At 41.9% G+C, this 24,952-nt stretch overlaps 1 protein-coding gene across 1 annotated transcript in view; it reads left to right on the top strand.

The window, feature by feature from the left end:
• Positions 1-24,952, top strand: part of LOC128692157 (homeotic protein empty spiracles) — a 203,190-nt gene that overhangs the window by 151,863 nt on the left and 26,375 nt on the right. The gene's annotated exons all lie outside the window — the stretch shown is intronic.

Raw genomic sequence — 24,952 nt, 5'->3', positions numbered from 1 at the left:
GACATTTGAATTCCTGCTGAGTGACTGCTGAACTTCTGCTCTCCCGCAAGTCCTGTGTAAAAGGCGCTGTGCTCTTGTACGCATTTTACGCGCCCTTTTTCAGAGTGGTGTTGCTGAGGTCAGTGGTCAAGTGCGGTCATACCGCTAAGCTCTTGGGAGTTAGCGTGGGCTGTTACCATACCATGGCTTGTTGTAGTGCTTTAGAATCCCAGGTTCATGTGTTGAAGAAGGGGATTCTACTTCTTCAGGAGGAAAATAGGAAGCTGAAGCTTCGCATAGATGAGTTTGGGAGCGAGTGTGAGAAGGATTTATCTGGTAAGGTAGGAATGGTCGCCAGCAGTGATAGTGGCAGCCGCTTTAAGTGGCAAGAGGTTCACAGTTCAGGAAGAAGGAAGATGAGGAGAGTTAATAGAGAAGATGTGAAGGTACGAAATCGATTCTCTGTTCTCCAAGACGAGTGTACTTCAGTGGTTAGTGAGGTTGAAGGTACCACTGATTCCCCTGCTAATCAAGGTAAGAATATTTTAATAGTAGGCGATTCTCAGGTAAGATATATGGACCGTGCATTTTGTAACAGAGACAGAAAGGTCAGACAGAGAGTGTGCCTTCCTGGAGCTGGTGTTGGCGACATAGTCAGCAGGTTGGATAATATTATGGCAGGTAATGGGAACAAGCCCATTATCTGTCTTGTGTTGGGGGTAATGACATTGGGAAGGGCAGGAGAGAGGAGCTGCTGGATAAGTACAGGTCAGCCATAGAAGTAGTTAGGTCAAAGGGAGGGATCCCAGTCATATGTAGCATCTTGCCTAGAAAGGAAGTGGGCAATGAATGGTTGTCTAGGGCAATTGGTATAAATCGCTGGATAGACAGGTACTGCAAGGAACTTGCAATCCCATTCATTGATAACTGGGACCTTTTCGTTGGCAAACGTGATATGTATGCAAGGGATGGAGTTCATCTCTCTGGGGATGGAGTGGTTGCATTAGCCAATTCAATTGAGAGGATAATTGATGACTTGTCTAGGAATTTAAACTGATAGATTACAGAGGTATGGGTGTTTGTGGGAAACAATCAGGCTGCAGCATTAGGGTTAAAAACAGCAGTTATTACCGGGATAACTCAGGGATATGTTTAAAAGACAATATTCAGAATAAAGTTGCTAGTAATGGCAAATCAACTGATCAACAAACAAAGAGAGATAGTAGAGGGCAACGAGTGACTAGCTCCCTTAAGGTTTACTATACAAATAGTAGGAGTCTAAGAAATAAGATAGATGAGCTAAAATTACTTGCAAGTGTAGGTAATATAGATATTATTGGTATAACAGAGACCTGGTTCAACCTGAAAGATAGAGAAATGCCTTCTGAATGCAACATACAGGGTTATAAACTATTCCACACTGATAGGGTCAACAGGAAGGGTGGTGGTGTGGCGATGTATGTCAGAGAAAATTTAAATTGTTGTCTTAGACATGATATAAGATTAGAAACATCGAACACAGAATCTGTTTGGCTACAGTTTCTCGAGGGACGTGACAAATTAATTTTGGGTGTGATTTATAGGCCCCCAAACCTTGGTAGGGAGTGCAATAAGCTGTTATGGGACGAAATTCATAAGGCATCTAGATATGAAAATGTTGTGATAATGGGAAATTTTAACTTTAGACAAATTGATTGGAACAATATGACAGGAAATCTTGAGTCTAGTGACTTTCTTGATACGGTTCAGGATTGCTTTTTAGAACAGGTTGTGACAGAACCAATTAGAGGAAACAATCTGCTTGACTTGGTTCTTGCCAACAAAGAATCACTAATTAATAATCTTGAGGTTAATGATGAGCTTGGGGAAAGTGATCACAAATCACTTAGTTTCAATATATCATGGAATTACCCAGATAACTGCAATCAAATCTCTGTCCCAGATTTTCGCTTGGCCGACTTCATGGGACTGAAAAATTACTTGGGTGGGCTAAATTGGGATGTCCTGACTATGGGTCAGGTAGGTGATCTTGGTTGCCAATATGACTTTTTCAGAGCATAGTTCTAGCTGCCCAGAGTAGGGAAATTAGATCTAACAAAAATGATCCCAAATGGATGAACAATAGATTAAAACATCTCATTGATCAAAAGAGAGGCATATATAGGCGTATCAAAGGAGGAGATGGGCAGTTAAGAAATTAATATATTCAGTTAAAGAGAGAAATAAAAAAAGGAATAAGAAAAGCAAAAAGGGATTAGGAGGCAAAGGTCGCAAGGGATTCAAAGGCTAACCCAAAAAGGGTTCTTTCAGGTATACAGAAGTAAGATTAGGGACAAGATTGGCCCACTTAAGAGTAACTCTGGTCAGATCACTGACAGTGATAAGGATATGTGTGAAATTCTAAATACCTACTTCCTCTCAGTTTTCACCCAGGAAAATACTAGCGATATTCCTGAAATAATAGATTACGTAGAACAGGATGATAATAAACTATGTACGATTGCGGTAACTAGTGACATGGTCCTCAGACAAATAGAAAAACTAAAACCTAACAAATCCCCAGGTCCTGATGAACTGTTTGCAAGGGTGTTAAAGGAATGTAAAGAGGAACTTAGCATACCTTTGGCTAATCTTTTTAACATGTCACTACAAACTGGCATAGTGCCTGATAAGTGGAAAATGGCAAATGTAATACCTATTTACAAGGCAGGTCCTTGGCTTCGAACTATAGACCAATAAGCCTTACCTCCATAGTGGGAAAATTTATGGAATCAATAATTGCCGAAGCAATTCGTAGCCATCTTGACAGGCACAGATTGATTAATGATTCTCAACATGGTTTTACAAAGGGGCGTTCCTGTCTTACGAATTTACTAACTTTTTTCACTAAGGTGTTTGAGGAGGTAGATCATGGTAATGAATATGATATTGTGTATATGGACTTCAGTAAGGCTTTCAATAGAGTTCCACACCAGAGGCTATTGAGAAAACTTAAGGCACACGGAATAGGAGGAGAAATTTTTTCCTGGGTAGAGGCATGGCTGACAAATAGACAGCAGAGAGTTTGCATAAATGGGGAGAAATCAGAATGGGGCACGTCACAAGCGGTGTTCCTCAGGGGTCAGTGTTGGGCCCGTTGTTGTTCACAATTTACATAAACGACATAGATGAGGGAATAAATAGCGACATAAGCAAATTTGCTGATGACACCAAAATAGGCCGTCCAATTCATTATAATGAGGACATTAGAGCACTCCAGGATGATTTGAATAGACTGACGCAATGGTCGGAGAAGTGGCAGATGCAGTTTAATATTGACAAATGTAAAGCTCTAAATGTTGGACAGTTAAATAACCATGCCACATATAAACTAAATAATGTAGATCTTAATACTACCGATTGCGAAAAGGATTTAGGAGTTCTTTTTAGCAGTAACCTAAAACCAAGACAACAGTGCATTAGTGTTCGCAATAAAGCTAACAGAATTCTTGGTTTCATATCTAGAAGTATAAATAATAGAAGTCCTCAGGTTGTTCTTCAACTCTATATATCCTTGGTTATGCCTCATTTAGACTATGCTGCTCAGTTCTGGTCACCGTATTACAGAATGGATACAAATACTCTGGAAAGCGTACAAAGGAGGATGACAAAGATGATCCCATGTATCAGAAATCTTCCCTATGAGGATGGACTGAGGGCCCTGAATTTGCACTCTCTCGAAAGGCGTAGAATTAGGGGGGATATGATCGAGGTGTATAAATGGAAAACAGGAATAAATAAAGGGGATGTAAATAGTGTGCTGAAAATTTCCAGCCAAGACAGGACTCGCAGCATTGGTTTCAAGTTGGAAAAATTCAGATTCAGGAAGGATATAGGAAAGCACTGGTTTGGTAATAGAGTTGTGGATGAGTGGAACAAACTCCCGAGTACAGTTATTGAGGCTAAAACGTTGTGTAGTTTTAAAAATAGGTTAGATAAATACATGAGTGGGTGTGGGTGGGTGTGAGTTGGACCTGACCAGCTTGTGCTGCTGGGTCTGGTACAGTGCACCATCCTTGAGTGGGGATGACCAGACTGGGTGGGTCATTGGGATAATCCGGGGGGTGGGTCATTGGTCTAATCCGGGGGGGGACATGCACCTGCTCCGCATGGGTCAGTAGGCCTGTTGCAGTGTTACTTCTTTCTTATGTTCTTATGTTGACGCACATTGTTTCAGAGTGGCTTTGAGTGCGTTTTTCACATACTGTTTCAGAGTGTCGTTGCGTACGTTATACGCACACTGTGTCAGAGTGGCGTTGCGTGCGTTATACGCACACTGTTTCAGAGTGGCGTTGCGTGCTTCAATCAGAACAATAAAAGTCAGGGTTACATTAATATCACTCGGTGGTCCCGCGCAAGTGAATTTTCGATCCTCGAAGAGAATTCCCAGTGTAGCCAGACAGTCTAGGGCAATTACTGAATCATTCCGTGCAGAGCTTTCTTTAACTCTCTCTCTCTCTCTCTCTCTCTCTCTCTCTCTCTCTCTCTCTCTCTCTCTCTCTCTCTCTCTCTCTCTCTCTCTCTCTCTCTCTCTCTCTCGCTCGCTCTTCTTCTCTTTCCCTTTTTCATTATTGTTTCTTCCCGCTTTACTCCAGATTCCTGCATTTCACTCCCTTCCTCCACCCAGGTGGTGGCGTTGCTGGTGGTGGCGGTGGTGGGAGTGGTAGTAGTGGTGGTAGTAGTGGTGGTAGTAGTGGTGGTAGTGGTGGAAGTGGTAGTAGTAGTTGTAGTAGTGGTACTAGTGGTAATGGTAGTAGCGGTTACAGTGGTGGTAGTAGTGGTAGCAGGGGTTGTAGTGGTTGTAGTAGTGGCAATGGTAGTAGTGCTTGTAGTGGTGGTAGTAGTGGTAATGATAGTGTTTGTAGTGGTGGTAATAGTGGTAATGATAGTGGTTGTAGTGGAGGTAGTATTGGTAATGACAGTAGTGGTTGTAGTGGTGGTAGTAGCGTTAATGATAGTAGTGGTTGAAGTGGTGGTAGTAGTGGCAATGATAATAGTGGTTGTAGTGGTGGTAGTAGTGGTAATGATAGTAGTGGTGGTAGTAGTGGTAATGATAGTAGTGGTTGTAGTGGTGGTAGTAGTGGCAATGATAATAGTGGTTGTAGCGGTAATGATAGTAGTAGTTGTAGTGGTGGTAGTAGTGGTAATGATAGTAATGGTTGTAGTGGTGGTAGCAGTGGTAATGATAGTAGTGGTTGTAGTGGTGGTAGAAGTGGCAATGATAATAGTGGTTGTAGTGGTGGTAGTAGTGGTAATGATAGTAGTGGTTGTAGTGGTGGTAGTAGTGGTTGCAGTAGTGGTAGTAGTGGTAATGATAGTAGCGGTTGTAGTGGTGGTAGTAGTGGTAATGATAGTAGTGGTTGTAGTGGTGGTAGTAGTGGTTGCAGTAGTGGTAGTAGTGGTAATGATAGTAGCGGTTGTAGTGGTGGTAGTAGTGGTAATGATAGTAGTGGTTGTAGTGGTGGTAGTAGTGGTAATGATAGTAGTGGTTGTAGTGGTGGTAGTAGTGGTTGCAGTAGTGGTAGTAGTGGTAATGATAGTAGCGGTTGTAGTGGTGGTAGTAGTGGTAATGATAGTAGCGGTTGTAGTGGTGGTAGTAGTGGTAATGATAGTAGTGGTTGTAGTGGTGGTAGTAGTGGTTGCAGTAGTGGTAGTAGTGGTAATGATAGTAGCGGTTGTAGTGGTGGTAGTAGTGGTAATGATAGTAGTGGTTGTAGTGGTGGTAGTAGTGGTTGCAGTAGTGGTAGTAGTGGTAATGATAGTAGCGGTTGTAGTGGTGGTAGTAGTGGTAATGATAGTAGTGGTTGTAGTGGTGGTAGTAGTGGTAATGATAGTAGTGGTTGTAGTGGTGGTAGTAGTGGTTGCAGTAGTGGTAGTAGTGGTAATGATAGTAGCGGTTGTAGTGGTGGTAGTAGTGGTAATGATAGTAGTGGTTGTAGTGGTGGTAGTAGTGGTTGCAGTAGTGGTAGTAGTGGTAATGATAGTAGCGGTTGTAGTGGTGGTAGTAGTGGTGGTAATGGTAGTAGTGGTTGTAGTAGTGGTAGTAGTGGTAATGATATTAGTGGTTGTAGTGGTGGTAGTAGTGGTAATGATATTAGTGGTTGTAGTGGTGGTAGTAGTGGTAATGATATTAGTGGTTGTAGTGGTGGTAGTAGTGGTAATGATATTAGTGGTTGTAGTGGTGGTAGTAGTGGCAATGATAATAGTGGTTGTAGTGGTGGTAGTAGTGGTAATGATATTAGCGGTTGTAGCGGTGTGTGTCTGTCTGTCTGTCTGTGTGTATGTGTATGTGTGTAGCTCCTGGACCTATTGACCGTCCAAGCAGGTGAAGGTTGCCTCTGGTACCTACCAAAGCAAAGGTTCCACCCAGGAAACTCGCACCTTTCCACGTCAAATTGTCGACTAATGAAACAGAAATAGTTACTTGCACTCGCTAGGAACACTCGCAGGGACGGATATCATTAGATTCTCGCCTCTACTGACTGAATCCTCATAACACAGTATTTCCCTAGAGTTCCCGTGTGGGGGGCGAAACGGTGCTACGCCCAGCATCTTTAAGGACGAAAGACCTGTATGTCCTGATGGGAGCTTCGACTATCCTTTCCTTGACGGTAGTCACCTGCTGCCTCGCTCCCTCGTTTATTCAACATTATTGCACGCAAGTCCATCCATTGTTGACAGCGTCTGTACACGCTACACTGAACACAGCAACACTGTACACGCTACACTCAACACAGCAACACTGTACACGCTACACTCAACACAGCAACACTGTACACGCTACACTGAACACAGCAACACTGTACACGCTACACTCAACACAGCAACACTGTACACGCTACACTGAACACACCAACACTGTACACGCTACACTGAACACAGCAACACTGTACACGCTACACTGAACACAGCAACACTGTACACGCTACACTGAACACAGCAACACTGTACACGCTACACTCAACACAGCAACACTGTACACGCTACACTGAACACAGCAACACTGTACACGCTACACTCAACACAGCAACACTGTACACGCTACACTGAACACAGCAACACTGTACACGCTACACTGAACACAGCAACACTGTACACGCTACACTGAACACACCAACACTGTACACGCTACACTGAACACAGCAACACTGTACACGCTACACTGAACACAGCAACACTGTACACGCTACACTGAACACACCAACACTGTACACGCTACACTCAACACAGCAACACTGTACACGCTACACTGAACACACCAACACTGTACACGCTACACTCAACACAGCAACACTGTACACGCTACACTGAACACACCAACACTGTACACGCTACACTGAACACAGCAACACTGTACACGCTACACTGAACACAGCAACACTGTACACGCTACACTGAACACACCAACACTGTACACGCTACACTGAACACAGCAACACTGTACACGCTACACTGAACACACCAACACTGTACACGCTACACTGAACACAGCAACACTGTACACGCTACACTCAACACAGCAACACTGTACACGCTACACTCAACACAGCAACACTGTACACGCTACACTGAACACAGCAACACTGTACACGCTACACTGAACACAGCAACACTGTACACGCTACACTGAACACAGCAACACTGTACACGCTACACTCAACACAACAACACTGTACACGCTACACTGAACACAGCAACACTGTACACGCTACACTGAACACACCAACACTGTACACGCTACACTGAACACAGCAACACTGTACACGCTACACTGAACACAGCAACGCTGTACACGCTACATTGAACACACCAACACTGTACACGCTACACTGAACACAGCAATACTGTACACGCTACACTGAACACAGCAACACTGTACACGCTACACTGAACACAGCAACACTGTACACGCTACACTGAACACAGCAACACTGTACACGCTACACTGAACACAGCAACACTGTACACGCTACACTCAACACAGCAACACTGTACACGCTACACTCAACACAGCAACACTGTACACGCTACACTGAACACAGCAACACTGTACACGCTACACTGAACACAGCAACACTGTACACGCTACACTGAACACAGCAACACTGTACACGCTACACTCAACACAACAACACTGTACACGCTACACTGAACACAGCAACACTGTACACGCTACACTGAACACACCAACACTGTACACGCTACACTGAACACAGCAACACTGTACACGCTACACTGAACACAGCAACGCTGTACACGCTACATTGAACACACCAACACTGTACACGCTACACTGAACACAGAAATACTGTACACGCTACACTGAACACAGCAACGCTGTACACGCTACATTGAACACACCAACACTGTACACGCTACACTGAACACACCAACACTGTACACGCTACACTGAACACAGCAACGCTGTACACGCTACATTGAACACACCAACACTGTACACGCTACACTGAACACAGCAACGCTGTACACGCTACATTGAACACACCAACACTGTACACGCTACACTGAACACAGCAATACTGTACACGCTACACTCAACACAGCAACACTGTACACGCTACACTGAACACAGCAACGCTGTACACGCTACACTCAACACAGCAACACTGTACACGCTACACTGAACACAGCAATACTGTACACGCTACACTCAACACAGCAACACTGTACACGCTACACTGAACACAGCAACACTGTACACGCTACACTGAACACAGCAACACTGTACACGCTACAGTGAACACAGCAACACTGTACACGCTACACTGAACACAGCAACACTGTACACGCTACACTGAACACAGCAACACTGTACACGCTACACTGAACACAGCAACACTGTACACGCTACACTCAACACAGCAACACTGTACACGCTACACTGAACACAGCAACACTGTACACGCTACACTGAACACAGCAACACTGTACACGCTACACTGAACACAGCAACACTGTACACGCTACACTCAACACAGCAACACTGTACACGCTACACTGAACACAGCAACACTGTACACGCTACACTCAACACAGCAACACTGTACACGCTACACTGAACACAGCAACACTGTACACGCTACACTGAACACAGCAACACTGTACACGCTACACTGAACACAGCAACACTGTACACGCTACACTGAACACAGCAACGCTGTACACGCTACACTCAACACAGCAACACTGTACACGCTACACTGAACACAGCAACACTGTACACGCTACACTGAACACAGCAACACTGTACACGCTACACTGAACACAGCAACACTGTACACGCTACACTCAACACAGCAACACTGTACACGCTACACTCAACACAGCAACACTGTACACGCTACACTGAACACAGCAACACTGTACACGCTACACTGAACACAGCAATACTGTACACGCTACACTGAACACAGCAACACTGTACACGCTACACTGAACACAGCAACGCTGTACACGCTACACTCAACACAGCAACACTGTACACGCTACACTGAACACAGCAACACTGTACACGCTACACTGAACACAGCAACACTGTACACGCTACACTGAACACAGCAACACTGTACACGCTACACTGAACACAGCAACGCTGTACACGCTACACTCAACACAGCAACACTGTACACGCTACACTGAACACAGCAACACTGTACACGCTACACTGAACACAGCAACACTGTACACGCTACACTGAACACAGCAACGCTGTACACGCTACACTCAACACAGCAACACTGTACACGCTACACTGAACACAGCAACACTGTACACGCTACACTGAACACAGCAACACTGTACACGCTACACTGAACACAGCAACGCTGTACACGCTACACTCAACACAGCAACACTGTACACGCTACACTGAACACAGCAACACTGTACACGCTACACTGAACACAGCAACACTGTACACGCTACACTGAACACAGCAACGCTGTACACGCTACACTCAACACAACAACACTGTACACGCTACACTGAACACAGCAACACTGTACACGCTACACTGAACACAGCAACACTGTACACGCTACACTGAACACAGCAACGCTGTACACGCTACACTCAACACAACAACACTGTACACGCTACACTGAACACAGCAACACTGTACACGCTACACTGAACACAGCAACACTGTACACGCTACACTGAACACAGCAACACTGTACACGCTACACTGAACACAGCAACACTGTACACGCTACACTCAACACAGCAACACTGTACACGCTACACTGAACACAGCAACACTGTACACGCTACACTGAACACAGCAACACTGTACACGCTACACTGAACACAGCAACACTGTACACGCTACACTCAACACAGCAACACTGTACACGCTACACTGAACACAGCAACACTGTACACGCTACACTGAACACAGCAACACTGTACACGCTACACTCAACACAGCAACACTGTACACGCTACACTGAACACAGCAACACTGTACACGCTACACTGAACACAGCAACACTGTACACGCTACACTGAACACAGCAACACTGTACACGCTACACTGAACACAGCAACACTGTACACGCTACACTGAACACAGCAACGCTGTACACGCTACACTGAACACAGCAACACTGTACACGCTACACTGAACACAGCAACACTGTACACGCTACACTGAACACAGCAACACTGTACACGCTACACTGAACACAGCAACGCTGTACACGCTACACTGAACACAGCAACACTGTACACGCTACACTGAACACAGCAACGCTGTACACGCTACACTGAACACAGCAACACTGTACACGCTACACTGAACACAGCAACACTGTACACGCTACACTGAACACAGCAACACTACTAAGCTTCTCTCTAGACGATACGATCACTTCACATATTAAAGATATGTCTTTTTGGGTCACCCTGTCTCGGTGGGAAACGGCCAACGTGTTAATATATATATATATATATATATATATATATATATATATATATATATATATATATATATATATATATATATATATATATATATATATATATATATATATATATATATTTATATATATAGTCTCTACGTCCACAGCAGGACTCGAACCCACAAAGTCTGTATCAGAATCCACAGTACTTTACCACGGAGCCACATCCCAGATATATATATATATATATATATATATATATATATATATATATATATATATATATATATATATATATATATATATATAAATATATATATATATATATATACGTATATATACATGCCTATTCTCTGTCGACATATGTCTCTGACAACTGTTAGGTAACACACTAAAAGTAGAGGGAAGAAGGGGAGGTGGAGGGCGCGAGAAGCCAGACTTGGCAAGAGAAACTTCAGAGGATGAGGGAATTTTAACGAGTTCAGTGCAGTGCGACGGGGAACTTAAAGGAAAGTCAGACGTTGAGGTGGAGTACCTAGCTGGGAAAGTGCCGGGAGGATGAGAGAGAAACGAATAAGCGAGTGTGAAGAGAGAAGCTGAGCGACAATCTGAGAATGACAGAAGCAAAGGCCAAGTCTGAACCGAACCTCTGCTTCAAAGCCACATTAAAAGAAAGACGACAGTGCAAGACCAGGTGATTCAACTGAAGAAGGATTGGCAAAAAATGACAAGGTTTCTGAACCGTTGATTAACCGATATGAAGAGGTCCTCTCAGTGGAAACAGCAGTGACAGAACACCTAGCAGACAGATACACCATCAGGTACTGGATATCATACACACAACAGGGTTAGAAGCAATAAAAACTGTGGATGGATCTTGGTACATGAGAGGCAATGGGACCTAAAACCATGGCTCCTGACGGAGCAGAAGCACTGCCTGAACTACTAAGATCTACAACAAATCAATGGACACGGGACAGTCGTCAGAGATCTGGAAGAAAGTGGATATATATCCTTACATTTAAGAAGGAAGACAGGCAGGAAGCGTTGAACTAGAGACCAGTTTCACTGATATATACCATGCAAGCTTCTGGAGGATACGAGCGCTAGAGCACTTGGAAAGAAGGAATTTCATCATTGGTAGCCAGAGATAGCAAATCTTACTTTGCTGTGACGAAGTAAGGGAAGTAAAACAGGAGAGAGAGATGGGTGGATTGTAGGTTTCTTGCACTGCAAGAAGGTATTCGATACTGAACCCCACAAAATAGTGGGACAAGATCGTTAAGTGGAAGCAGGAATAACAGGAAACATACTCTGGTTGATCAAAGAGTAACTCAGGGTAAGGAAACAAAGAGTGGAGTATCAGGGAAGAGATGTCAGACTGAGGAAGCATAACAAGCGGACATCAGTACTGAGTCAGCTGTATCCTTGTTTACTGATGATGTAAAACAAGTGTGAAGAGTAAAAAAAAATACGAAGGTAGTGAAAGCGCAGAAGTATACAACGAGACTAGTGCCAGAGCCACGACGAGACTAGTGCCAGAGCCACGACGAGACTAGTGCCAGAGCCACGACGAGACTAGCGCCAGAGCCACGACGAGACTAGTGCCAGAGCCACGACGAGACTAGTGCCAGAGCCACGACGAGACTAGTGCCAGAGCCACGACGAGACTAGCGCCAGAGCCACGACGAGACTAGTGCCAGAGCCACGACGAGACTAGCGCCAGAGCCACGACGAGACTAGTGCCAGAGTCACGACGAGACTAGCGCCAGAGCCACGACGAGACTAGTGCCAGAGCCACGACGAGACTAGTGCCAGACCCACGACGAGACTAGTGCCAGACCCACGACGAGACTAGTGCCAGAGCCACGACGAGACTAGTGCCAGAGCCACGACGAGACTAGTGCCAGAGCCACGACGAGACTAGTGCCAGAGCCACGACGAGACTAGTGCCAGAGCCACGACGAGACTAGTGCCAGAGCCACGACGAGACTAGTGCCAGAGCCACGACGAGACTAGTGCCAGAGCCACGACGATAGGCTAGAGGAATTTAACCTGACATTGGAGGACAGAAGAACCAGGGGAGACATGATAACAATATACAAAGTTCTCAGAGGAATTGATAGTATAGGCTGTTTAAGCGGAGGGAAATAGGTACGTGGGGACTCAGCTGGAAATTAAAGATAGATGAGCTACAGGGCTGTCAGGAAGTATTTCTTAAGCCTCAGAGTAGCCAAGAAGTGAAATTATCTCGATGAAGAAATGGTGAAGTCAGGCAGGTTCCATTCAGAATTTTAAGAGCAGGTACGACAGCACTCGCGTGACTAGGAGGGAGTAAATCTGGCAAGTAACAAGTTAAGAGGCAGGGTCAGGAGCTAGGACTCGACCCCCTGGAACCAAATAGGTGAATACTTATGGGTGAGTAATCACACAAGAGTCACTGGACCAGGAGCTGCGTGTCATGGACACGGAACCAGGAACTGCGTGTCATGGACACGGGACCAAGAACTGCGTGTCATGGACACGGGACCAAGAACTGCGTGTCATGGACACGGGACCAAGAACTGCGTGTCATGGACACGGGACCAAGAACTGCGTGTCATGGACACGGGACGTTGCCTGACACGCGCGTGTCATGGGTCGTCCACGACTCTCTCCTCCGTGTCACTCTCAAATTGAAATCGTTTCTCCTTGAACTGTTAATATCAGAGAGATGTCACCTGGTCTGAATGATCTCAGGGCGTTCTTTCTCGTGGGGGCGGAGGGCGTGTAGGCGTGGTTGTGGCTGTTGTGTGGGCGTAGTTGTATCTTTTGTGTGGGCGTGGTTGTGGCTGTTGTGTGGGAGTGGTTGTGGCTGTTGTGTGGGGGTGGTTGTGGCTCTTGTGTGGGCGTGGTTGTGGCTCTTGTGTGGGCGTGGTTGTGGCTCTTGTGTGGGCGTGGTTGTGGCTCTTGTGTGGGCGTGGTTGTGGCTGTTGTGTGGGCGTGATTTTGGCTGTTGTATAGGTATGATTGCGGCTGTTGTTGGCGTAGTTGTGGCTACAGTGTAACGGGCGAGGGGGCGTGGCGTGGTTGCGGCTACCATGTGACGATATCCATCTCTACAGATGAAGCATGTTAAACATTTTGCACTCTGGTAGGATTAATGTCTTTTTTCCTTCAGTATCTTGGACAGATAAGATGACAGATAAAAAATTTATACATCTATTCTTTCATTATACATATATATCATGATAATAATAATAATAATTAAGATATATATTATTGTAACCACGAACGAGTGGTATTGATCAATAACAACACTGCGCTAGCCAAGGATTCAAACCCATGCTGTACTTCGCTCACAGTGGCGAGCCAGTACAACATGGGTTCAAATCCTTGGCTAGCGCAGTGCTGTTATTGATATATATATATATATATATATATATAATTTTTATCAACAAGTAGGCCGTCTCCCACCGAGGTAGGGTGACCCAAAAAGAAAGGGAATCCCCAAAACGAAAATACTTTCATCATCATTCAACACTTTCACCTCACTCACACATAATCACTGTTTTTGCAAAGGCGCCCAGATACAACAGTTTAGAAGCATATATAAAGATACACAACATATCCCTCCAAACTGCTAATATCCCAAACCCCTCCTTTGGAGTGCAGGCATTGTGCTTCCCATTTCCAGGACTCAAGTCCAGCTATATAAAAATAACCGGTTTCCCTGAATCCCTTCACTAAATATTACCCTGCTCACACTCCAACAGCTCGTCAGGTCCCAAATACCATTCGTCTCCATTCACTCCTATCTAATACGCTCATGCATGCCTGGTGTGAGACCAAGGTGGAGGTAGGGGGTGGGGAGGGGCGGTGAACCCAGGAACTGAACATCCTGAGGGGTTCCAACCCACAACAACCATCCGAAACCTTTTCACCGTCCTGTTATTTGGCTAATAATCATGTTACCTGCTTTACCACCCCGAGGTTCGAGTCCACACGGACGATCTAACTCTCGAATCTATATGGACGGCCAAAGGCTCGAATCTACATGGATGATGAAAGGCTCGAATCCACACGGACAGTCCAAGTCTCAAATCGACACGGTCGGCGCAAAGCCTCGAACCAACACGGAAGGCACACGGACGGCACGAAAGAAGCCTCGAACTGAGCATGAAACCGCTTCTTGTTGTTGTTGGTTTTTAGGGCCGCCGACAACTAACGCCGTACCGAGCCCTTACTAACCTTCCCAAACCAGACTCCCGTTGGAGTCCTGATAACATCTAAACGACCCCTCCCCCAGATCCTCCTCCCACCAGCCCCCCAGGCCACGCCAACGCATGCTAACGGCGTTACTGCCCCTCCCCCCCTCATGTTAAACGTTCCGTTGCCTCGCGTGAGCGTCTTCGCCTAAGTGCTGTCTATTAATAGAAATCCCAATAGACAAAGAGATTCAAAATATCCCTCCCGGGACCGTAATGATAGAGACTAGTAACGTCACTTGATGATGCCAGCGTAAATCATAAGGTCGTGGCATTGTTTGAATAAAAGGTGTTCCGTATGAATAAAGGGGATCCGGCATGAATAAAAGGTGTTCCGCGTGAATAAAGGGGGTTCCGCATGAATAAAGGGGTTCCGCATGAATAAAGGGGTTCCACATGAATAAAGGGGCTCCGCAAGAATAAAGGGGTTCTGCATGAATAAAGGGGTTCCGCATGAATAAAGGGGTTCCGCATGAATAAAGGGTTCCGCATGAATAAAGGGGGTCCGCATGAATAAAAGGTGTTCCGCATGAATAAAGGGGTTCCGCATGAATAAAGGGGTTCCGCATGAATAAAAGGTGTTCCACATGAATAAAGTGGGTTCCGCATGAAAAAAGGGGGTTCTGCATCAATAAAGGGGGGTTCCGGATAAATAAAGGGAGTTCTGCATAAGTAAAGAGAGGTTTGCATCAGTAAAGAGGTTTCTGCATAAATAAAGAAGATTATGTGTGAATAAAAGGATTCTGCATGAAATATAGGGGGTTCCGCATGAATTAAAGGGGATCTGCATGAATAAAGTGAATTCCGCATGTTGTCATACCTTCACTTCTTTTCTTCTTCTCCTCCTTCTTATCTTCTTATTTTCCTTCCTTTTCCATTTATCCCAGTGGGATAAATAATAATAATAATAATAATAATAATAATAATAATAATAATAATAATAATAATAATAATTGGAAATGATCATTAGACTACTTTTCGGTCCCGTCTTGGACCATTATCATGGCTCGAGAAGGATCGAAACATCAACGCGTTTTGCAATTAATGTTTGTGGTCAGTTGAGAGTTACTGACAGGTGTTCAGGTCACAATCAGTCGACACAAATGGGGATTGCTCGTACAATCAGAACCAGTTACCACAATCAACAAGCATCGTGGTTATTACAGTCACAACCGGTTACTATCATCAACAATCCTATCAACACAATCTCAATAAAGCCACAACAATTTGTAGTCTGGTTCCAAGTGGCTACAATCACTGCCACCAGTAATGCCTGTATCACCACTGTGGTCTCAGCGTATATATCAGGGCTGGTCACACAGGATTGGTCACACAGGATTGGTCTCACAAAACTGGTTACACTGGTAACACAACACTGGCAACACCACACTGGCAACACCACACTGGCAACACCACACTGGTAACACAACACTGGTCACATCACACTGGTAACACAACAGTGGTCACACCCCACTGGTAACACAACCGTGGTCACACCACACTGGTAACACAACACTGGTCACACTGGTAACACAAAACTGGTTACACATTGGTCACACAGCACTAGTCACACTGGTCACACAAAATTGGTCACATAGTACTAATCACACTGGTCACACAACACTGGACACACAGTACTGGTCACACAGCACTGGTTACACTGGTCACACAACACTAGCCACACAGTACTGGTCACACTGGTCACATAGCACTGGTCACACTGGACACAGCACTGGTCACACAGCACTGGTTACAGCACTGGTTCACTGGTCACACTGGTCACAGCACTAGTCAGAGAATTAGTCACAGCACTGGTCACAGCACTGGTCACAACACTGGTCACAGCACTGGTCACACTGGTCACAACACTAGTCACACAGCACTGGTCACAGGACTGGTCACACTGGTAGTTACACTGTCCGTAATCAAGTCTTCCTTCTCGCATATTTTTTCTTCTTCAGATTGCTTCTTCTGTTTCCCAGAACTGCTTCAAAAATGCGGGAGTTAATTTCGTTAAGAAGGCGGGTTGGTGGTCCCCTCTCCACGTCACTGCCCTCCATTATTTCTTCCCTCCAGAGTCCCATTCTGACCCCATTAATGCACCCCCATTCCATCCCCTACAACCCCAATCCTCCCTGCCTCCTGCAACTCATTCCACCCTCCAGCGCCCTATTCCACCCTCCAGGGTCCTATTCCACTCATGGTGCAGCCCCTTCCCTTCCTTCAGCCCCTTTCCTGCAGTATCAGATTCCCTTCCCGCTCCCACGAGAGCAATGCAACGAACCTTCGCAAAATGTAGTTTCTATGGTCCAAAATGTAGTTTCTATGGTCCAAAATGTAGTTCCAACTATATGAAATGCCTCATGATCACCCTGATTAGGGAGGAGCAGCTAGTAGCCTCAAAGCGAGTATAGGTGAGCAAGCCCTCCTTCCCCTACCATAACAGGAGTATTGACCACAGCTCCTGGGGATTAATACACAACTTGCGGTGGGACCACAACAATAGCACGTGGTCTCAAAGATGCAAAATAAATAAACGCCAAGAAAGAACGGCTTTTAAAAGCCGCTTTTAAAGTGCTTTCAACCAATTTCTGGCGAGTGAGAATGACCTCAGAGTTGGTCGACAGCCACTCAAACCCGTATTTTTTCTCCTGATTGACGAAGTTAATTCTCTCCGTCACGGTACCGTTGTGACTGCGCACACACACACACACACACACACACACACACACACACACACACACACACACACACACACACACACAATCTTTGGGGAACTCATAAATAAGTATAATGAGAAATTTTGATGCTATACTGGGTAATGTTAAAATACCTTCTAAATATATGAAAAGCAAAATGTTATTAAAAGTACATAAACATATTTAGCCATTCTGAGAAAATTTAACTGTGATGTGGTGTTCCTAACTTAAAAAAATCGTTGAAGTAGAAACAGTTTAAAGACGAGCAACAAAACGAGTCTGTGAAGAAGACACGATTGCATAGAGGAAGTTTACTGAGACGTTTCGCCCGTGCACAGCCTTCTTCAGAGATGTACAGCAAGCAAATTTATATAAGCGTAGTCAGGTGAGTGGCCCGACCAGTGAGGCCTTTGGGTTGACTTGTGAGAAGAAATCACTGCAGGAAGCCTACCAGTTCTTCCCATAACCTTTCTCTGTAAGATGAGTTGTACTGCACGTTTGTGGAAATTAAAAGCTTCTTTAAAGATTCCTTAAGGGATCCTTAACCTAACCTTGTCAAACCCTGTGTAAAAAAAAAAGAAAGAGAGAGAGAGAGAAGGAAAATTTATAACAGGTGACCCAACAAACACAGGTTCTAACCTGACCATAAATAGATAAGTAAAGCAGAAGGGCATCGAACGAATATCCCCAGAACGAGGCCTGTGGCGGAGAGGTGGTCTTGGCCTCACTAAATGTTTCAAAATGGTCTTCATGGCCCCACTAAGTGTTGCAAAGTAGTGTTTCTGGCCTCACTAACAGCTACAAAGTGTTGTCAGTAGCTCCACTAAGTTCCACTGTTGTACTTATTGTTACGCAGCGATGTTCCTGGCCTAAGTGTCGCGAGGCAGTGTTCCTGATCTTACTAAGTGTTACAAAGCAAGATACGATGAAAGTGAGCGTCATGAACCATGAGTTAGGGGCGCCTAATGGCTAATTAACAAAAATCATAATCCATTGTTCACTAGCCGTTATTAGGTGATAAGTATTTAGAAGATCGATGGCCAGGAAGAAAGAGTGTTCGGGGCAGCGCCTAACTACACAATCACAGTGACGTGAGTTGTTGAACGTTAAGGTGACGTGATTTCCCTAGTCTCTTACCTTTTGTTTCGGCTGGATGCAGTAAGGAAGTGATGCTCCTGTTTGGGGAACTTGAAATCACTTCATCGGAGGCTGTCCAACAGTGATATCTCGCCCCATTTCTCGTCTGTATAGCGGTTAGGGAAAATCACTGTCAGGCTGACCAGTGAGCCAAACATCTGGCTCCTGGATGATGGCACACTGGTGGGTACAAAGGAGTCCCTTCTAGATGATCTTGCCAAGGTGATGACACGGAGACAGGAAATGGGATTCATCCTGAATATATCCAAATGTGAAATCATCTCAGCCAGTCAGTAGGTGATCGACGCAGTGGGATCAAAACTACCAGCTGCATCAATCATTGCCGCCACAAATAGCATCTTACTTGGAGCATCTCTTAGAACTGATGCCATTGACTCAATTCTCAAAAATTAAATTGGATGATTTGAGGAGGATGAAACAACGAATAGTCAATCTTGACACCCACGATGCTTTGTACTTTCTCACGTATTGTTTGAGTCTTCCCAGGTTAACATATTTCCAAAGATGTGCTCCTTCATATGAGAACCCTATACTGCATGAATACCACAGTATCCTGAGGCAGATATTCACAAAAGTATCCAACCTCACTCTAGAAGACAGTGGGACCAAGCTTGTCTGACTAGGAGGCACCACAGATTACACTACCTGCTTTCTTTTATGCATTATTAATATTATTATTATGATTATTATTAGTAGTAGTAGTAGCAGTAGTAGTAGTAGTAGTAGTAGTACTAGTAGTACTAGTAGTAGAAGTAGTAGTAGCGTAGTGTATTATTATCAGTAGTGGTAGTGGCAGTAGTAAACAGAGAGACGGTTTTTTAGATCTTTATATATATATATATATATATATATATATATATATATATATATATATATATATATATATATATGAAAAAGGATATTTTGGGAAAAAAAAATAAGAAAATACTTTTTCATATATATATATATATATATATATATATACATATATACATATATATACATATATATATATATATATATATATATATATATATATATATATATAAATATAAATATATATATGAAAAAGTTTTTTCTTATTTTTTCCCAAAATATCCTTAATGGTTGCCAGTCAAAGTAAGGTAATATATAGTTTAACAACATTGATGTAGTGTAAAAATAAAAAACCCAAAAGTTATAAATTTTAATAATTTTTTCACATTTAATTAAATTTTGGGGAAATATTTTGAGCCGTGAGTGTAATAGGCTGTGAGAGAGATGTATCTGCGAGTGTGATAAGGGAGAGTTACTGAGGTTTACGGAGCCTAGTACATTCTTATTTTAATTATTTAGGTGTTCTTTCTGTTAGTGCTCAAGTGTTTAGTTAGAGGAGCCACGGGTAGGTGATAAGCTTTAAACCTAAGACACTAGTATAAGGGGTGAGCAGAGACCGATATAACAAAGGGTAGACTAAGACTATTCGTCTTTCACACCAGTGAAAGACGAATAGAAAAAACATATAAGCGCAAATATTGATCCTTTAATAGAGGAGAGTAAAGAGCGGCTCTAATGCCACAGTAAATATATGTAATAGGATTAAATAGGGCGTAATAGGATTAAATAGGACGTAATGGGATTTAAGCGCTCAAAATTGACCCTACTTGCTCAGCCCAGTTTCGTTATCAGTCTCATAACTTGCTTATAATGAGATTTAATAATTTTCAATTGTTTTTGGATCCCACTGGTGGCTCGGCGGAATTTTATTATCCGTGGCATAATTTATTTTAATACCGCCCCGCTGCCTTTTAATCTTGTTCTATTTACGACCATTATTATAAAAACGTCGGAAAATAATGTATGTAGATCGACTTGTGAATTGGTGCTAAGTGATGGTAAATATCATCAAGGAACCTCGCATCATCTTGCCAATATCACCTACATATATATATATATATATATATATATATATATATATATATATATATATATATATATATATATATATATATATATATATATATGCAAACCAACCACTCTGAAAGAATAGAGAAATTCCAAGCGCTTTCGTGACTACTCACATTATCAAGGAACTATGAAAGTAAAGCATCCAAGGAAGGTATATAAGGGGTCTGGCCAACACCTCACTATCAGATCCCACAACAGTTAAACACCTGACGCACGCCGGCCCAACTGGACAGGTCCTTCGCACAACCCACCAACAAACTATTCTACCCAAAAAATTTTAAAAATTATTATTTGTCCAGTGTATTATTAAATTCTTCCCAAATTCTATTAATTATAAATGGATCAAATTTATATAAACCAAAGGAAATATTCATATTATTTTCAAAACTGCTTTTTATGAAACAAGATTCAATTATATTCCTGTTAACCATGGACTTGCTTGATACTACTTTCTCTTACATGGCCAGACCCCTTATATACCTTCCTTGGATGCTTTACTTTCATAGTTCCTTGATAATGTGAGTAGTCACGAAAGCGCTTGGAATTTCTCTATTCTTTCACAGTGGTTGTTTTGCATATTCTGAAATCACCTGTTTACTGTGATCTTATTGCATATATATATATATATATATATATATATATATATATATATATATATATATATATATATATATATATATATATATAGATATATATGTCGTGCCGAATAGGTAAAATTGGTCAATTAGCAAGAACTAATTTAAAATTAAGTCCTTTCTAAAATTTTCTCTGATACGTTTAAAGATGTATTTTTTTTACGTTTATGTAAATATTAATAATTTTGTACCAAAAGAATCTTAGAAAACTTACCTAACCTTATTATAACAAGCGAAATTCACTTTAGCCTAATCCAACAAAATATATTTCGGATAAGTTTACAGCAATTTAATAATAAACAAACACAATGAAATATATTTTTTTTCTTTAGGTTCAAACTGATATTTGCGAAATAATTGCAAATACAAATTTTCGCTTGCCTTTCTCGGCAAGAAGAGTAACGCTCTTCTTGCCGATGGTTTGTATAATCCTAAACTAATATTCATATTAAAATCAAAGCTATTTTTTGATGAAGTTTGATTCATTTATATTTCTCTCAACATAGACTTGCTTGATATAACTTTCTCGGCTTTTTCATAACTAATTGGATGGTAAAAATCTCTGACATGTATAAACAGAACATTAGACTCGTGTTCAGTTCTAATGTTATATTTATGTTGTTATAATCTTAGTTCAAGACTTTTCCCAGTTTGACCGTAATAAACTTTATTGCACTTTTTACAAGGAATCTTGTAGACACAGCCGTCAGTATTTTGGGGGAAGTTTTAAAGCAGAATTTTTTTTTTTTACTGTATTAAGAATTTTAAATGCAACCTTGATTTTAAAATTCTTAAGTAGAGAAGGTATATCAAAAAGGTTTTCATGGTAAAGAAGAACTAACATATTCTTGGTTGAATATGATTGTCTTTTTTTTTTTTTAGTTGTAAACTGTATTTCTAGCAATTTTAAAAGTTATTTTGCATATTGTGATATTACTTATTAACTGTGATCTTACTGCATATATATATATATATATATATATATATATATATATATATATATATATATATGGATATGTTAAAAGCAGTTTTGGAGTGGGTGGTGCTTTTGTTCAAAAAATGTTTGAGAGAAGCAAAAGAGTGTAAGAATTATAGGGTAATAAGCCTTTTGAGTATACCAGGTAAGGTGTATGGTAGAGTTATTATTGAAAGAATTAAAGGAAATATGGAGAAGAGTGTAGCAGATGAACAAGGAGGCTTTAGGAAGGGTAGGGGATGTGTAGACCAAGTGTTTACATTGAAGCTTGTAAGTAAACAAAATTTAGATTTAGAAGACATATGATAGGGTGGACAGGGAAGCAATGTGGCAAATGTTGCAAGTGTATGTAATAGGTGGAAGGTTACTGAAAAGAGTTAAGAGATTTTATGAAAATAGTGAGGATCAGGTTAGGGTATGTAGGAGATGAGATTGTTTTCCAATAAAAGTAGGTCTTACGCAGTGGTTGTTTAACATATTTATAGATGGAGTTGAAAAAGAAGTAAATGCTAGTGTGTTGGAGAGAGGTGTGGCTCACGAAATCGTAATGGCACGATTGCAAACCATACCACACCATATGGTATAGAAATATACCTAGCGGGATGAATCTTATTGAAGCTAGCTAGCCCAGTGGCTAACGCGTCGGTCTGGAGTTTTGTGACTCTCTGATCGCGGGTTCTAACCCCGCCCGTGGTATGGAGATGTGTGGAATTAAAATATAAATAAAAATCTAACACGAAGTCGAAGTTGTCACAGTTGCTGTTCTGTCGATGTCACTGTGTTTTTGGAAGATTCTGAAGAGAAGTTGCAAAGGCTGATTGATGAATTTGGGACGATATGTAATAGAAGGAAATTAAAAGTGAATAAAGGAAAGAGAAAGGTGATGAGAGTAACAGAAAAATAAGAAATGAAAGACTGGATATCAGATTGGAAGAAGGGCGTATGAATGAAGTAAATGAGTTCAGATATTTGGGAGTGAACTTACCAGCAAATGGATCTATGAAAGACGAGATAAACCATAGAACAGACGAATTAAAAACGGTGGGTGGTGCATTGAGGCGTCTGTGGAGGCAACGTTATCCATGGAAGCAAAAAATGGTAAAGTATAAGAGTAGAGTGGTATCAACACTCTTGTATGGGTGTGAAGCGTGGGTTCTGAATGTTACAGCAAGGAGGCTGAGGAAAGTGGAAATGTCGTGTCTGATAGCAATGTATGATGTGAATATTATGCAGCGAATTCGTAGTTTGAAGATTAGAGAATGTGAGGTTACTAAAACTATTATCCAGAGAGCTGAGGGGGGGGGGTGCAGGGTTGTTGAGATAGTTTGGAAATTTAAAGAGGAAGAAAAATAGGATGACTTGGAGGTTTACAAATCTGTAGAGGAGAGAAGGCGGGTAGAGGTAGGCCTACGAAAAGTGAGAAGAGGGGATGAAGGTTTTGTATGCTAGGGGCTTAGACATCCAGCAGGCATGTGTGAGCGTGTTAGAAATGAGTAGAGGGAAGTAGTTTTTATGACTTGCTGTTGGAGTGTGAGCAATGTAATATTTATGAAAGGGTTCAGGGAAACCAGTTAGCAGGACTTGAGTCCTGCAGATGGGAAGTACATTGTCTGCACTCTGAAGGAGCGGTGGGGGTATTGCAGTTTTGAGGAGCATCTGAACTGTAGTACCGGCACGTTTCTGGCAAGACAGTGATGGTGTGAGTAATGGTGAATGTTTCTTTTTCGAGTCACCCTGCCTCTTTGGGAGACGGCCGGTGTGTTACATATATATATATATATATATATATATATATATATATATATATATATATATATAATATACATATAAATATATATATATAATATACATATAAATATATATATATATATAATATACATATAAATATATATATATATAATATACATATAAATATATATATATATATATATAATATACATATAAATATATATATATATATATAATATACATATAAATATATATATATATATAATATACATATAAATATATATATATACATATAATATACATATAAATATATATATATACATATAATATACATATAAATATATATATACATATATACATAAATATATATATATATATATATATATATATATATATATATATATATATATATATATATATATATATATATATATATGTCGTACCGAATAGGCAGAACTTGCGATCTTGGCTTAAATAGCAACGCTCATCTTGCCATACAGGACAAGTGAAAATTTGTGTATGCAATAATTTCGTCAAAATCATTCTGAACCTAACGAAAAAGATATATTTCACTGTGTTTGTTTAGTATTAAATTATTGTAAACAAATCTAAAATGTATTTAGTTAGGTTAGGTTAAAATAAT

The sequence above is a fragment of the Cherax quadricarinatus genome, chromosome 15, assembly GCF_038502225.1.
Source record: "Cherax quadricarinatus isolate ZL_2023a chromosome 15, ASM3850222v1, whole genome shotgun sequence".
NCBI lineage: Eukaryota > Metazoa > Arthropoda > Malacostraca > Decapoda > Parastacidae > Cherax > Cherax quadricarinatus.
This window is presented reverse-complemented; position numbering and strand designations above follow the sequence as displayed.